Here is a 12521-nt window from a genome sequence, read left to right on the forward strand (position 1 = left end):
AATTAATGTAAATGAGTAGAAAATTCAGTACATTTTGGTCTGTGTAGGAATCGAACCCGGGCCTCCGGAGTGCTAAACTAGCACGCTTCCCGACGCTACGGCGGCTCCAAAGTTAGGGTTGACTAAAGTTCTGCCTAGTGCGTACGTCAGTGCACGCGTCCCGTCACTTCCCCCCACATGTCACTTATCTTTTTTATATTTTAAGAAGAATTTTTATTTATTCACTCACGAAAATAAAAGCGCAGTAACAAGATATACAGAAGGAGCTCCCAAAGTTCAAGGCTGTTAGGGAACCTCCTGTTCTAATTAGAAAGAACAAAACAAATTAGTTTAGAGCAAATGTAGCAAAGTTGTAAAGTTGTCTGCAAATAATTTCACACGACAGCAAAAGAACTCAAACATCATATAACAGTATGCAGAATTGCTTTTTGAACAAATGAAAAGTAACAAAACAATTCAGGTTAATGCAATTGCAGCAAAGAGGTAGAATTGTTAACATGTATTAATGCAAGAAAACAAGTAAACTGAAAACATGACATAGCGCTGTACAGAATCACATCTTGTACTGAATTGAAAACAAAAACCAGGGGAAGTAAAATGTACCCAAGAGGCAGAGTTTTAACGAGTACTGACACAAGGAAACAAGTGGACTGAGATATGGTGCCTTGTCAACGGTGCCTTGTCTACTGGGATGCGCTCCGAAGCGTCAACCTCAGCAGCAGCTGGGTATCTCCTGCAATATGGTCGCAATGTTGCCAACCTGTGGCCGATGTATACGCAAACACAAGCACCGATTCAGCAGGAAGAAGTTTAATGCTTGTCGAAAACAACAAATCGAAAACATTTCACCTAAGCAATTATAATCATTTCGCATTCCCACCCGTAATCACTCTTGAGTGTTTCTGCTGAATTGCTGTTCTTTCTCTTGCTTTGTGATAAAAATCGATACTGTTGTAGATTACCGCCTATCCCGAACCAATACGTTGCTCAGCAATTCCACACGGCGCTGTGCACTTATTCGACCTGAAAGCAAGCTCTAATGTGTGGACAGGTGTTATGAGACATCAATCGCATTTAGCACAATCGCATTTTAGCACTACGTTAAATGTGAACGATTTGGCTGGATACATGCCAACGAACTCCACCGAGTTCCAATTACTCAGCTAGACAGCTGCGCGTCACGTCGCTACATTTCTTTGCCCTGCATATGTGATCGAAACAGGTTCCTTGTCTTTTGTTTCAGCTGACTTTTTGGCCTTTGTGTCTTTGGATTTTGTTTCTACAAGAGCTGCGAAGCTATGAATAAAAAAATTCAGAGCCTATACCCTCTGTGAAGTTTGATGACCAGCGGAGCTGCATGTATGGTGATAAATATGTTTATAGAAAAGAAGAGACACATACCACAATTAATTCAGTTCATTCACGTCTTTTTCTTCCTTCTAATGTATTGAATACTCACTGATTTCTTTAATTTTAACCTTCTTTTGTTTTCTTTTTTCTGTTTACTATTAGGTCACCAAGGTGACTATCGCTTTGGAGGATCGCATTGATATAAGGCCAGTGGCTCTGTGGCGAGGCTACATAGGTTCTTGGCCAATGTCAGGTCTACACGCGACCGATGACGCGTCGTCGGCACACTAATGTTTGCGTAACATTGAATGCCGAACATTTCCAAGAGAAACGGCACGAACCACTTTCCATCTGGCCGTGACACGTTTTTGTTGAAATCAGCCACAATTATGATGGGAGTTGAGTCGAACGGGGTTATCCAACCAAAGGTGCATACGCTTGGCGTTTGCGCTACGATCTTCGTCCATATTATTAACAGTCGCGATGTCCTTGTTAAACTGTTGTTTTATTACACACAAGATACCCATAGTCATGTTTTACACATAGGCATGCGGGCGTCGTTGTGCCCAAGGCAACGCGTAAAGGGATGAGTGACTAAGCGTAGAGGCACACGTGGATGGTTTAAGTCGAGACCACACGTACGCTTGCAGACGCGCGCAAGCTCGCGCCTACGCTCCTTGCGCCTGCCGCATCTCGAGATGAATGGTGGTTTGCATTACCAATACGCGCCAAAGCACGCGTTCACTGGGCTCATTTCGGGATATTCTTACAGCGCGGCTCATTCACAAACGCATTGGAAGACGCCACTTCATACAGTGTTTCAAAATGATTCGATATCTATAAAAGTATTTGTTATATTTTAAAAGCTGTTAGATCAGCACAAAAAGGCAAGGTCAAGCACTTTCTTGCATGATATACATCTGTTTCGCTGAGAGTTGAATGTACCGTGCCGTAGCTGCGTAGCCAGGTGCGCCGACCCGAAGCAGCCCAAACGCAGCAACAGTATAGTCTTAATAACAGAGAGGAGCTGTTCACCGAGGTCGCGCCGCGTTTCGACGCGTAGGAGCCGTGCCGGACTGCCTGCGCATGCGTGGGCGCGTCCACAAACGTACTACGTGTCATGTGGGCTTTATACCTGTGTCACACGGGCACATTTGGAAGGCCTTCCAGTCAACGGCCTTTGAAACGCCACAACTCTATAGACTCAAAGGAGTTGTCGCGCTGCTACACGGCACTTTTGAAAGGCCGTTGAGTGGTTCAGTCGTTTCTCGCAAAATTGTGTGGCGCTGCGAATCTTTAATTTCGTTTTCATGTCACAAAAAGTTGAACAACATTAAAACCATTTAAAAGCACTATAATTTCTTTTATGTTTGTTTACACATTAAAAATTTGTTTATACATTGCCATGCATATATGTTCAGTTTTTAAATTGTTGAGTAGCGAAACTGTGGCAACGCTTGCGCCGCTCGATGCGGCTGCCGTTTTGGTGCGTTCGCACATGTCAAGTGGCAAAAACACTTTATTGAATAATGAATAACACTCATATATAGTATTTTTAGAGCGTTTGGCTTGATTTCTTCTTTCTAACCGTTAGTACGAGCACACTGCACGAGAGGGCATGTTCACGCTGTTTCCGCTTCCGTTGCTCAAAGGCCATCGAGATTTCGATAGAGTTGTAGGGTGCTCCGTTGACTCAATAGACTGACTCGGCGGCCTTCCAAACCGCCCGTGTAGCAGCTCGAACTTGACCTTTGAGTCAACTGACTATCGGTTCGTCACGCATGATCGTCACGTATCGCATGACGTCACGCGCGACGGCAAGCGCGAGCGTCATGCGAGGATAAAGTAGGCGGAGCCCGCCGTTCCGCGGGCGCAGAAGGTGCTACGCGCGCAAAACGCGTGGGGCTGTACTACAGATCCCAGAATATGCTAGAATATACCTGCCTAGAATATACACAGACACAGGCGAAATCAAGGTTGATATCCTAGTAGTGGCTTTCACGCTAAAAATAAAATTGTCGAACTTGCGGTGCGTACTTCGCACACACCACCCGTCTCTTCGATTTCTGAACGATGACTTCAACTGAGCCAATTTCCTGGTCTCTACGACGCACGAGTCCAGCTGCCCGTTTTGAGTGCGTATGGTTAGGTGGGCGTTCAAGTGTGTTTGGCGTTATTCGCCTTAAGGAAGTCTTTCACCTCGCGACATGAAAATTGAGGACACGTTGTCGACCACGACTACTTCTGGCAAACCGTACGACGCGAACACCGAGTTCACCAACTCAATCGTTTTCTGCGCTGTAGTAGTCGACATAAATTTCTCTTCACCCATTCTCAGTACGAGTCGACTATTGCAAGAAAGTCGTTGGTTTTTTTTACGGCACAATCAAGGTGCACATGCTCACAGTTGTTATATATATAGGTCACCACGTTCGTAGCTGCAACGTCGCGCCCGGTATGGATGGTCACACGCTGTCGCAAATGTCACCTGTTGTAGTGCCTTAGTGGCTTTGGCGCTGCGCTGTTAAGCCCGAGGGGACGGAGTCGAATCCCGGACGCGGCCACCGCATTTTGATGGGGCGAAATTACGAAACGCCTGTGAACTCCGTGAACGTATAGGGGGTTCCAGCAAGTACGCACGCGAGCACAAGTGAAAGGTATGGACAGGACAGCCTTAGACCTATGACTGTTGTAAGTCCACCGTTCATTTCACTTGTGCTCGCCTCCGTACTTGCTGGAACTCCCTACGGGTTCACCATGCACCAACTGGCCCAGCAAACCACACTACTTGCACTGGGTGCAAGTTAAAGAAACCCAGGTGGTCAAAATTATTTCGGAGTCACCCACTACGACATGCCTCATAATCAGATCGTGGTTCTGCCAAGTAAAACGCCATAATTTAATTTCAAGTGGGTACAAAATCTTAGTACGTGCTGTGTACCGCTTTTGCCATATATTTTCAGCAGAGCCAGACAGTTTCTTCCTCGTGATTACATATATAACTGGGTTGCCATACATTATGCAAAGAAATCACACCAGCCGCCTGCATTATATATTTCAGGTAGTACTGCGGCGGCATAACCTATACCAATAGTATTTTGACATATCTCACTTGCTATACAAATCGGCAACGGCATTCCCTCACCATTGCGCCATCATTTGCTCAAGTTGCCTGCATTAAGTATTAGTATTTCCCTAGGACCATTGCATGCAGGAATAACCTCATCAATGACATCGGAACACAGGACCCACCGTCATCACTTGAACATCACCTTACTTAACTTTGTTCTCGTGTTGTTGATAATTTGTTTTTGTTTAAAATTTCTTTTTGTAATTATGCCGTGCCTTATATTTATTTCGTGCCCGTCTACTTGTATGTGACAAGATGTTCCTCCACCCTGCCAAAAGGTCACACTATTCAATTTTGACAAATGGTCGCACTATTCATAAATAAAATAAAACATATATAACAAAGGCGCAGTACAAAAAATACAGTGCTTTGGCCAATGATGATTGAGTGTGAAAGTTCACGTTTAATGTGCACAAATCGCAAGACAGCGATAAACGTTTAGCCTTCCCGGATGAGAGACCTTACAATGTGATTACTACGTTATTCTATCACGGTTCATTTCGCAAGCTGCATGATCAGATTCAACATCTTGGCCATATCGGAGGATGTCGTCTTCACATCATTATTGCTGGAAAAGACTCATTCTATTTCAACACTTCATCTACAAAATGCTGTTCAGTAAGTATCGTCTTAATTTCCTCAATCTATATTTCTAGGAAAGCTATACGGGGGTGATCATTTCCAAGTTTCCTGAAATTTTTAAACAATGATCTGTTGCATATAACATAACTCTAGTCCTTCAGCTGGATTTCCAGGCTAACATTACTTGCAGGGGAAATGGAAACACGTCTTCAACTAATTAACAAATTTCACTAATTATAGCCGGTGAATTTGCAAGGCGTGCCCACCATGAATGAATTCACATAATGATCCCAGTTTAGAGTTATGCGCCCTCAAACTCGCCGTAAATAATGCACTGCCGTTTCACTTACATTTTGTTGTTATAGCAATTATGTGGGCACTCTACGCACAATTTTGCCGTCGGCGGAGCCGCCGCCGTGATGCTTCGTATAATGTCGAAGGGCAATAACACCATGGCCGCGTGCAGTATGCTGTACGTGCGAGTGAAAGCGCGCTAAGGGAGCCGGCGATCGCGGCTGACTCTGGCGAGAGCAAGGATGGTAAACTGAGAGAAAACGCGTCGTCTTCGGTTGCGCGAAAGGCCGTGGGGGGACGGGAGCGAGGCTGGCCTTTATGCTCCGGCAGCAAGTGCCTACTTTGCGCGGCTGCGAGCAGTCTCGCGTGCCGTATCTTGAAAGGGATTAACAGACCGCTGTTACCTTCGTGCGTGCTGTGTTCTCGCAGCAGAGTTTCCGTTGAAGCGATAGACAGCACGAAGGTCCCTTTGTGCTGTCTATCGCTGTCGTGATCAAACCACTGTCGTGAGCAAGCGCTTCGCGCTTGCTCACGCTAGTGGTTTTGACAGCGAGTGTCCGCTGTTTTGACAGCGAGTGTCCGCGGTCATCGAGTGGAATATGTTCATGTTTGCCTGTGCGCGCTGACACCATGCTTGTTCATTCAGTTAGTAAGCGAATGTTTCCAAGTCTATACGGCCGATAAAACTACTGTCCTTACTTCATATAGCTGTCTACTAATGTGCTATCGCAATCGATACTTCGCCTTTTGGGCGAAACTGCGACTTTTTTTAACAAAACGTTATTTTGTGCATTGAAATAGAAAAGTAACTGGAACATCGGTGTATTTCGTCCCAGACTTTGGGAAATAGCATCCCGAAACTGGTGTTTCATATAAGTGGATACGTCTTGCAAACTCACCGGCAACAATTCGTAAATTGCAATATGTGCCATAAAGTAATTGATTAAGAAGGTAATCAGTAAAACTGTGTTAATTAGTTGAATATGTGTTGCGATTTATCGTGCTGTTAGTGACTGCCACTTCCAATAATCCAGTTCAAGGACAAAAATGCGTTTTCTGCGACCGGCGATTTTAAAAATTCCGGATTACCTAAAAACGATCACCCCGTGAAGTGGAGTTACTCAGATATTTTCGTGCAGTGGAAACGGCAACGCGTGCTGGAGTGGTCGCACAGGATCATTGTCTGCAAAGTCGACCCGGAGCAGTAAACAGGAACATACATTGGATATAGTGGACAGTGTAGAAGCTCAAGAAAGCCCGCAAAAGACAAAAAACGTACCGCCTGCTTTTGCGGGCTTCTTTCAGGCTTGCAAAAATGTTACAGGCCTGCTGCGCGGCACACCCAGCACAGTCACAGTGTAAGCCGCAGGAGCGGCTCCATAGGATCTCCATTTTCGGCAGCACACACTACAGGTTCTAGCACCTTAAATGCGTAAATATTTCCATGCCTACCCAACGACGAAACCCGTCCGTCTGTCACGCAAGACGGTCACTTTCGAGAAATGGCGCGCCGCAGTGAGCGAATTGACCTTCGTGCTGCCTGTCGCTGTGAAGCGAACTAAGCAGCGAGAACACAGCGCACAAGAAGCTATCAGCACTCGGCGCACTCTGTACCCATCGCAGATCGCTTTCATGATAGGGCCGCATACGTCATAGGGTTTCATACGTCATAGGGTTTCATACGTCATAGGGTTTCATACGCAGCCGCTGCCGTAGCACGATTGCTCACAGTTGATAATGATTCGACGTGGATGGATATGGTGCTAAAGAGCGATAACAACTTATAATGATCCGAACATCCTCAGCGCACTAGGCGCCGCCACTTGCAGTATTTTGCTTGCGTCATCAATTCAACTTGCACCGTTGTCCACTGCAGTTTGTGTCGCCACAGCGCTGTCGTTTATACTGGTCGGATCAAGTTTCATTATATCGATAATGACACCAGGCTCCGGGAGAATAGGAAGTGGAAGAATGCTTACACATACTTAGACAACTTCGAGAAGATTTTCTGCGTGAATTTATTTAGGTACATCTCCTTAATCTTCTCTTTGTTCCTCAACATTTCTCTATGTACCTTGCAACTCTACCTATGCAACTGCTACATGTCGTGACGCCTGATGGAATACAACGCAACCGCAACGCTAAGTCACTGTTTCGTTTCATGAAATTTGTTTATCGGCTCCTCGGAGGTCCTGGGAGCTCCGTTGGTTCTCCCGATTGGATCACTTTCCTTTTATTTTTATTTTCTTGCGCCACGCGTTCTCGTGCTTGACGCTTTTGAACGTCTTCTTTCACCTAGCACGGGATTCAACTCCGCACGCGTCCTCTTTGTTGTCTTCTTTTCATCTCCCAACCACGGCACTGTCTCGCGCACCACACATATCACAGCATGCGGAGCAATTGGGATCTCTAGTAGAACACACCTTGCCTAGAAAGGATACTCTGCAAAAAAAGTCCTTTTTGTTCCTCATTTTTTTACAGCGAAGCTGTTTATTGCTAGGGTTCCGTGCGTTTTCGTTCTGCGCGAGCAAAAATTGTGGGCCGATCCCGAAGATAATACAATACCGGGCCCAGCCGCGGCGGAGGTGAAGCAGGTTTCAAGCACTCCACCGACTTGCAAAAATAAGTTTAATACCTTGGGTCCAAATACAACGCTTATCAGATATTAAACGGATAAGAGCAGATACTACACTTTGACCCTCGTCGGCCATGTCTACGTTCGCACCGCCCACTCTATGTCGGCGTGCCAAGCGCTTGCGTTTCTCCTTTCCTTTCCTTCCGCTATCCCGTGGTGGTGGTTCCGCCTAAATGTCACTCGTGTCTAGTTTCCTCCCGCTCTTTGGAGCGGCGGTCCCGTCGTCCATGCAAATGTATATGAAGATCACGGTAAATCAGTTCGTACCTGTGTTCAAAATTCTGTGTCAGCTGTGTGTCGTGTTCTAAACAGCTTCGCTGGTCACCCACTTTCCCTGAGTGGAATCGCTCACGACTTTTTTTATTTTAATGCTCTCTCATGAATGAAGCCAAATACGATCCTGGAATTGAATCATTATACTGGAAACAAGAAAGCGTTGATATAAGCTGTTACCCAATGTGAATCTGTTCTCAATGAAGAGATTAGCGAGAACATGTAGCTTTGGGACAAAGACATAGTTTGCCGGCTCTTATTATTGTCATTTTATTATCATACGTACTTTTTATCAGCTTCTCTCATTATGTACTATAATAATTTAAGCGAAGTGAACTCTTCCATGGAACAGAATACTTACTGTTTAACATTATATTGACGAACTACAGACAAACATGAACGAATAAAATAGAACGGCAGTTAACAAATATCATCCTAATGAAACTCTTCTAAAAATATCGAATTATGAAGTTTGCGTTCACTCGTACGAGAGCAATCACCGTGCCTGTTTTCTATTATTATTTTCAGTTATTAACCAGCAGAAGTGCGTCGTCAGCAAATACATTCTACCTCTTCCTGAAGCCTATGTACACGTAGAAGAAAATACTTATAATTTTCACACAGTTAAGCAAGCCACCTTTCCCGAATTAATGAAAGCTTTAGCGATTGATCCACGGGATTTACTTCAAGGAGCAACAGCCAAAAATGTCACCGAGAGCTCTGTAAGTAAAGCTTGAGTCATATTGTTGCGTACACCACTCCACAATGTTATTTTACCTTTCTTGATGGTTTACACAATTTTTACAATTACCACTATTTCAGACAACCCCTAAAAATTACAACTTGCGAAAAACAGAAGTGGACATAAAACTGCTGAGCAAAGCGACGAAGGGACAAGACTTAAGCGAGAAAACAAAACCCGGCACCTTGCGCTCAGGTGTCGTGTTTTATTTTCTCGCTAAAGTTCTGTGCATCGCTTTGTGCAACAATATTAATTTTGTCTGACCAACTAGCCCACTGTGGAATTTTCCTTAATTTGTGGGGTATACGGGGTTCTCCTCCGTACTCTTGGGACAAAGGAACGACAACACAGTAGTGCAAACACTCACAAGGGCATTTATTGCACCTTTCATAGATCAATGCCTGCTAGCCGAGTTGCTATCCCCAAAACATGCCGATGGGCGCGCGACAAATCTAGAAGTCCGACTCACCGCGACCGCATAGCGAGCGAATATCTTCGCCCCATGCTGGATCCCAACGCCTGGTCGTTCGCGTGTACGGTCACGTGAACGGTGGCGCGTTCCAAGGCGGCCACGCGAGACGGTCTCGCAGAAGCATGGATTGGCGCGCGCGCGGTACGTCCGGCACGTTCCGTCCCGCTTGCTTCCCGAACCCAAAGAGGACGCGCCTTGTCTCTCGGCGCCCGAGTAACCCCGCCGCGGCGCGACACTCGCGCCATCTCTCGCACCGCGCTTGTACCACTCCGACCGCCACGGGCGCCAGGCCACGCGAGCCGTGCGGGAAAACAGCATATCAGGGGATGCGTGAGAGTCGCGCATCCCCACAAATTACAGAGGTAGACTTCTTTCAATAATTTATTCTACATTGCCAAGATGCATTTTTATTCTAAAATTTAATAAAGGCCTTGTTAAAATTATAAAAAATCTGCATGCAGTGATAAAGTCGACAACATTTTTACTAAACGTTCGAAAGCCCTTACAAACCCGCACTGGGAACAGACTGCTCTTTTTCCACAATGCCCATTTAACCTGTGGAAGCACATTCTGTCAGCAGCATTTTAACGAGAAACAGAACCATCAGTTTATTCTTATTGTTATTGTTATTTAGATTGGCCTCCTGAACTTCTCCGACAAGATTGAGCCTAGGAGAGGCGCAAATATAACATCGAAAAATTTTTACCGCTCTCTACCCGAAGTCACCACCAGGAAGAGAATGCAGGTTAACGTTGATATGGCCGGTAAGTTTGTGGCACATTTTGACCCAATCCTTTGCTTTCCGGCAACAGACGTACTTTGATTACACGGCAACAAACACAAAGTGAAATAAGCTTGCAAAGAATCTTGAAATCGAAATGCAGATTTAAGCCAATTATCGAAAATGGCGTTAATTTACCTATTTTTGTTACCTTTTCTTGCCGCGACCTCTGCTACGCCGTTCAATATAGAAACTTCTTTGTATGTTTAATGGCGTTTCGTTCAGTAAAATAGCAATACTTTTGGAAGTTAAAAAACATGCAATGGAGTGGGCAGAAAGCATCCATATTCGTGCATAATGCCGTAGAAATGGTCTAACTTTAAGCGTTGTCGGTACCACGCCGTGGTGTAAATTTCAGCTGCGCGAAGCACTCAAGTGCAGAAAGAATCGTAAAAAATGACAAAGGAAGAAGTCTTGCAAGTGGTTACCACTTGCACTGGACGTGCGCTGTAAAATACGAAGAGAAGAACAAATTTGTGAACTGCTGCTTGGGGGTCATCTATCGAATACCCTTGTCATACTGCCACAATTATATAGAGCAAACGGGCCGTTGTATGAACCAAAGACTAGGGGGACACAAGACTGACCTGAATAAATGAAGAATTTCTAACATAGCGTTGCACTGCAATGGCTGTGCATTCAAGCCTCAATTTAAAGATGGATGTGCTCTGGACCACCATCACGATAAGGCAACAAGACAAATAATAGAGCTGTATTAAGAAATTTGGCGACAGATGCGTCAGTCAACCACCAGCGGCTTTACACGATAAGGAGGTCACACGTTTGAGTCTATGCCAACCTCAATCTTGTCTGATATCACTGCTGGTTAACCTACCGATGTGAGCAGTGTCTCTGACGCTGTGTTTGATAACCATTGACCTTGTATATATGTGTGTTCTGCGACCAATAATTCATTTCGTAGTCAGCGCTCGTGTTTGTCCTCTTGCAATCTTCCTTCCTTCGTCTCTTTCTTTACCTTTCTTTCCACACTTCAGTTCTTCGCACTCCAAAAATTCACACCATGGACTTAAACCAAGTCGCCCACGCCGCTATTCATCTTCGGTACGACGCCGTCGTAATTATTTCGTATTGAATTCGCCGTTAAGAATCAAAGCACGCCAGCGGCTGTTTCCTTTTCACAACGACAGACACCATCAAGAACAATAAAGTCCATGCTTCGTGAGCGCAGATCTTGCATAAAAAGTAACCTACGACACCGCGACTCAGATTCGTAACATAACACGTGCAGAATGGGGAATAAAAATGTTGGTCAGTTATAATCGGAGCATCAGAGTGCCTTTTAACAATAAGTACACTAAACTCAACCGAAATAAGCGCCCGTCCCGGATTCGAGTGCTTACCCGAGGACCACCGGGATGAGCCCCGCGATGCTATCGAATGTAGCGTTCTGAGGATCTCAAAGCAACATTTTCGCTGCTAACCCGAACGCCAAAGATTGTCGACGACAGTCTGGAAAGTTCCGAGGCAACAAATAGCAAAGCATGTCACCTCACCCGCGTGTAAAGACGGCTCACTGGAATCCATGCGAGCGCTACCGAGACCAAGCGGTGTCACGTGATCCGAATTTCATCGTCAGAACGACAGCAGCGCTAGAGCGCTTCCAGCGGTGGCGCTCACACCCAATAGACTATTTCTGTAAACCAGCACGAACAAAATGACGTGGTACTGTTGGGCACATCTGAATCGATGGTGCATAATGCAGCACTAGTGTAAACACGTTCTTTTCGCTCTTCCAGAATCAAGGTCAGCCTCCACCACGCTGACGCTAAAAGTCTACGTTATCTGTGACCAGAGGCACGCCAGTCTATTCAACAGCTCCGGAAAGCTTTTCGCTTACGTGACGAGATTCATGTCCGCGGCAAGTACTAGAAACGCTAAAATTATTTGTCATTTCTTGAAGCCCACAGCGCCATATAGCAACATTTATGAACATGTATAAGCTATGTGCGTCAGCATCGATGTCAACCATAACTAAACAACTATATGAAGGAATATCGCTTTCTCTACTGCTCCTTCGTATAAGTTATTTTAAGTTCGAACCAAGCTCTTATCCATAAAGTTTCACCATGTTTGATTACATCTTGTTTAATGAAAAAGTGTACGCCTCACTTGACAAAAGGTTCCGCTCTCCGGTGTTTTCAGGTCAACAACGTTGGCATTGTAGAGTAGCGTACAGTATATGCTACTTTATAACGGTCTACATGTAGTGTCCTAACTGTGGTAATATACCTATAATGATTT

At 45.1% G+C, this 12521-nt stretch overlaps 1 pseudogene; it reads right to left on the reverse strand.

Annotated features, from left to right (window-relative positions):
* Window positions 1-7888: 7888 nt before the first annotated feature.
* LOC126546352 (U2 spliceosomal RNA) lies at window positions 7889-8067 on the reverse strand (annotated as a pseudogene).
* Between the last annotated feature and the right edge of the window lie 4454 nt (window positions 8068-12521).

This window comes from Dermacentor andersoni, chromosome 10 (genome assembly GCF_023375885.2).
Source record: "Dermacentor andersoni chromosome 10, qqDerAnde1_hic_scaffold, whole genome shotgun sequence".
Taxonomy (NCBI): domain Eukaryota; kingdom Metazoa; phylum Arthropoda; class Arachnida; order Ixodida; family Ixodidae; genus Dermacentor; species Dermacentor andersoni.